Below are 5,519 nucleotides of genomic sequence, written 5' to 3'. Positions count from 1 at the left end.
CAAGATTAGCCCATCAGGTATAACCTGCAATGATCTTACACTTAACCTCTCAGCACATAATGATCAAACACTGCCCAACAAGAGAGAACCTCTCCCTCGGCTGCAAGGTGTAGTGCTGCACTCTCTACTCACATGGATCCCGGGAATTAAAACCTTTTGCAAGCATTTTGAAACCATAATATATATGTATATCTCTATATAAATAAAATTTGCAAAAACAAATTTCAATGGTTAATATCAACTGCCGGTAGTTTAGGTTTCCATCAGAGAGAGTGCATCCCCAATCATTCACTTTGTCCGACAAAGGGGCTGATCCTGTCACTATGATCACCCACTCAGATGAATTCTTGGACTATCCCAACATACCTAGGTTTTGACCCCCTTTAAGGAACTCACTTATTGGCATATCAAAGATAGCCCAGTCCGATACCTAGTGTAATATCATAATCGAGTCTAGGGGTCAGGTGTAACATTCTAGTTTTGCCCATCTATCCCCATGGTCTAGAGCAATACTGGAATTTTGGTCCGGTTTAGGGTTTCAAGAAAGCCCACACTACATGTACCTCAGGTCTCACCCTGGCAGCTGAGACAAGCCACCCCAACCAACATGGTGGTACATCAATGTCAGCCTTGGCAGGATAAATCTCCCTAGATCTATCCAATGGCTGTGAAGATTCTAAACTAACACGAGTCTCATATGTGTCTAGTTTAAGGGCATTACACAGAAACATACCATAATAACATGAATCAAATATGTACTTTATTCATCTACAATAAATGTCATAATGTACATCATGCTGATTGGAGCTAAGGGCATACACTATCTAACAACTCTCACTTGCACTTAGGTCAAATCGGGTATAAGTCGGAGTTCCATACTTTCCACGTATTTCTCAAACACTTTCGGTGTTAGTGGCTTAGTCAATGGTTCTGCTACATTTTCGGCTGATGCTACCTTCTGAATCAGGACGTCCCCTCTTCCAACTATCTCCCGTAGTACATGGTAGTTCCTCTCGATTTGCATTGACTTCGAGTGGGCTCGTGGCTCCTTAGCTTGAGCAATGGCTCCAGTGTTGTCACACAATATTGGAATGGGTGGTGTGCTGGATGGAACTACTCCTAATTCATGAATGAACTTCTTCATCCATACGGCTTCCTTGGCAGCTTCACTTGTAACAATGTACTCGGCCTCGGTTGTGGAATCTGCAGTGGACCCTTGTTTGCTGCTTTTCCAACTAACTGCACAGGACCCCACCATAAAGATGTATCCAGATGTAGACTTTCTATCATCTAGGTCTGACTGGAAATCGGCATCAGTATACCCAAGGATCTATAGTGAACTACCACCATAAAGATATATTTCAGTATGTTTTTCTAGCTCCTAGAAGCTTGCTTAAGTCCATATAAGGATCGGTTGAATTTACATACCATGTGTTCCTGACCTATAGCTATGAAACCTTGCGGTTGCTGCATATATATACCTTTAGTAAGATATCCATTCAGGAACGCGGTTTTGACATCCATTTTCCAAATCTCATAGTCATGGTATGCTACTACAGCTAGCAGGATCCTAATGGATTTAAGCATGGCCATGGGCGAAAAGGTTTCCTTATAATCGATTCCTTCTTTTTGAGTGTACCTTTTCCCCAAAAGATGAGCCTTGTATGTCTCAATCTTACCATCGGGGCCCTTCTTCCTCTTATAGATCCATTTGCAAACAATTGCTTTTACCCCAGGGGCAGATCTACCAGAGTCCAGACTTTATTGCTCTCCATTGAGTCCATATCAACTCTCACGGCATCTACCCACTTTAAGGAATCTATGTCTAACATATATTCTGTATAAGTCACGAGATCCTCCTCACTGGTCGTGGCTTCCACTAAGTAACTTTCTTGGTCATAGCCATAACAAATTGGAGGCCTAGATTCCTAGGTAGATCTCCTAGGTTGGTTATTAACTGGAGCTTGTGGCACATCTCCCACTACTCCTGAGCTCTCCTCATCAAGAACAACTTCCTGACGGTGATTGTTTAGGATATAATCTTTCTCTAAGAAATTGGCATTTCGACTACAGAACACCTTCTACTCTCCTGGGTCATAGAATAAATACCCTATAGAGCCTTTTGGGTAACCTACAAATAGGCAACGACTGGTTTTAGATTCCAATTTGTCAGCACTTGTTCTTTTAACATGTGCCAGACAACCCCAAATCTTCAAGTGTCTCACACTTGGTTTCTTACTGGTCCAAAGCTCATAGGAAGTCTTCGGAATGGATTTGGTTGGAACCTGGTTCAGAATGTATATCGCAATCTCTAATGCGTAACCCCAAAAGGATGTGGGTAACTCTAAGTGTACGAGAAGTGATCGGACCATATCCAATTAAGTCTGGTTCTTCCTTTCTGACACACCGTTTAGCTGTGGTGTAGCAGGAGGAGCTAGTTGTGATACTATCTCATTGTCCTTTAAGTTGTCCCTAAATTCGTTAGAGAGATACTCGCCACCTCGATCTGATCGAAGGGTCTTAATTTCTCTCCCTAATTGTTTCTCAACCTCTTTTCTGAATTCATTGAACGTTTCAAAAGATTCAGACTTATGTCTAATTAGGAACATGTAACCATACCGTGAGTAATCATCGGTAAAGGTTATGAAATAAACATGCTGGTTACGTGTCCTAACATTCAGGGGGCCACATACATCAGTATGTATAAGGTCAAGTGTGCCTATACATCTTTCAGACTTACCGTTAAATGGTCATTTTGCACAGTTTCGGCACTATTCAGTAATCTGGGCATAACTCTCGATCCCGGACTCCGATTTGGATGATTCAAGCTTCCTTGGAAAGATAACGGAAAGGCCAGAACTCTTATGTTTTGCGTTTGGACACTCTCAGTCTGAATCAAGGTCAAAATCGGACCTGAAGTCGGAACAATTTCGTAGTAAAGCCCAGCCCACAACTAAAGCCCAAATTCGTAGAAGAGTCCTATAGCGGCCCAAGTTATTAAAGAAGCCCAACTCGAATTCAAGAATGAAGAGTCATATCAGATTTAAATTTCAATTGTAATTTTAAAAAGATAAGAGATTGAGATTACTAGATAGGATAGGATAGAAGTAGATCAGATTAGGACTTTCTAATTTTAAAAGTTAATCTCCTAAAGGGAGTTGGAGAGAGCCCCTCCTCCAAAAGCTATATAAAGGGGGGGCGGACCAGCTTTAGGCAATCAATCCAACAATCCATCACTCAATTATCCAAGAAATCATCAAGCAACTCAAGCTACCAAGAAGAGCAGTTCAGCCTACTAAGAAGCAGAGCATGGAGGGATCGAAATTCATGAGCAGCTAAGCTTTTCTTTTCTGGTTCAAGGGGGGAGGTTCGATTGTGTCATCATGAGGCTCTGTATTTAACTCAAGTTCTTGCTTTTTAATTCAAGTATTCGTTGGTTCTTGTGCATATTCTCAATGGATGTTAATGTTAATTAGTCTAACAAATTAATTAATGTTGATTTTCCTACTGCTATCCATGGTTCGGTGATCCGTAATTGTCACGAATAGTGGTACAAGTAGCAATTAGGTTAATATCTTTCTGGGTCAATTGTTCGTGACAGCCTTTGACCAATGTATTAACATGTTTTAACCTAAGGGAATCAATGGAACAAGATTCGATAATTGCAGCTATCTCAATTATTGTTATTTTGGTTTAACTATTTTCACAAAGCTTAATGCTATCACTAATTGATATGGAACGCTATCGTACCTAGTCGATTAGTGATAAGTGTTGATCAAATGCTGGGTTTGGTCAGCTGATTTAGGAAAACGCAAGGTTTATTATGGCTATCCTAATAAATCTAAGGTTAAATGCTTGAATTGCAAGACCACCGAAGTCTACCTATGATCGATGGCCAATTGACTAACCCAAACCCTTGAATCAGAATTCGGTAAGACTGATTACATCTAGTTAGTTGAATTTGCTATTGCTTTTTTGTTCTTTTAAGTTTTACTTATTTAATTTTCCCACTCAGTTATATTATTCATTCGGCTAAGAGATTATTGTTTAGCTCCTTGTGGGATTCGACCTAGTACCATTATCACTACAAAAATTTTATTGTGGGACTAGCATTAATTTTGAAGGCTTCGACAACCCGTCACACGGGTTCTTTTCTTGAGGTTATTATCCGACGTAGTTTCGGTTATATTTGTTTCTAGAGAATGATGGAGAACATAAAGACCATTCTCAAGTTCTCCATATGCGAGGAATTTGTTATTCCTTTTGATAGTAATCATATTACTAAAGAGAACAAAATAACCATCCACACATAGTTTTGAAACAGAAATTAAATTTCTTCTCAAATTGGGTACATAAAGACAATCTTTTAATGTAATTATTCCTTCTCTAAAATACAATTCTACAGTTCCTATGGTTGTAGCTGCAATGCTTGTAGAAGTCCCCAAGTAAAGAATCACTTCACCATCACTCAGTCTTCTGCTTGTCCTGAACCCCTGCAATGTGTTACATGCATGAGTAGAAGCCCTAGAGTCAATACACCAAGAAGCAGAAGTCACCAGCATATTGGTTTCTATGACAAAGGATTCGAAATTACCTTGTTTCTTGGTCTGCAGGTATTGGGGACAGCTCCTCTTCTAGTGGTCAGTCTGTTTGTAGAAGTGACAAGCATCTGATGCCTTGTCCTTCCTCTGCTTTTTAGGCTTGCTAGTTTTCTTCTGAGGTTTCTTCTTTTCCTTCCTCTTCTTCTTGCCCGATTTGCCACCTTCAACAAGCATGGCAATGGGCTCATCCTTCTTTATCAGTTCTTCGGCCCTCTGCAACATATTGCCGAGTTCCTGAAGGTTAACATTTAGCCTATTCATATTGTAATTCATTATGAACTGATTGAAGGAAGGAGGCAAAGAGTTCAGGATGACATCAACTTTGGTGACATGATGTAGCCCAGATCTAAGAGCTTCCGGTTCATTGATATATCCCATCATCTTAAGACAATGGTCATGAACTAGTTGGTTCTTGGACATTTGTGCGGTCATAAACTACTTTAGGACCTTCTGATTAGTAGAACGATTCTACTCTTCATACATTGTCCTTAGACTATCCAAGATATCCTTGGACAATTCGATCTGATCGAATTGTCGTTGTATCTGATTGTCTAAGGAGGCTATGGTATAGCACCAGGCAAGAGAGTTTTTCTCTTCCCATTCTTGATATTCCCTCCTATGGGCCTCAAAAGCCCTATCACCCGGACGATCCGGAGTAGGGTTCTTAGCAACCTTGTCCAATTTCTCGGACATCAGAACCAGCATAAGGTTACGATACCAATCAGCGTAATTTGGGCCCTTAAGCTTATTGTCATCCAACAGTTTGGCGAATTATCCGTTTGCCATTTCTGATAAAAGGAAAAGCAAATATTAGTCCATAACCTGATTTGATTCATGTTATCTACATTGATATGACTTTTAATCTATGTTCCATTTTCATTTGTTCATCTCTGAGATTTCCCTCCTATCTCAATGACG

Source organism: Nelumbo nucifera, chromosome 6 (genome assembly GCF_055504915.1).
Source record: "Nelumbo nucifera cultivar China Antique chromosome 6, China Antique-T2T, whole genome shotgun sequence".
Classification (NCBI taxonomy): Eukaryota; Viridiplantae; Streptophyta; class Magnoliopsida; order Proteales; family Nelumbonaceae; genus Nelumbo; species Nelumbo nucifera.
Note: the sequence above shows the minus strand (reverse complement) of the source record.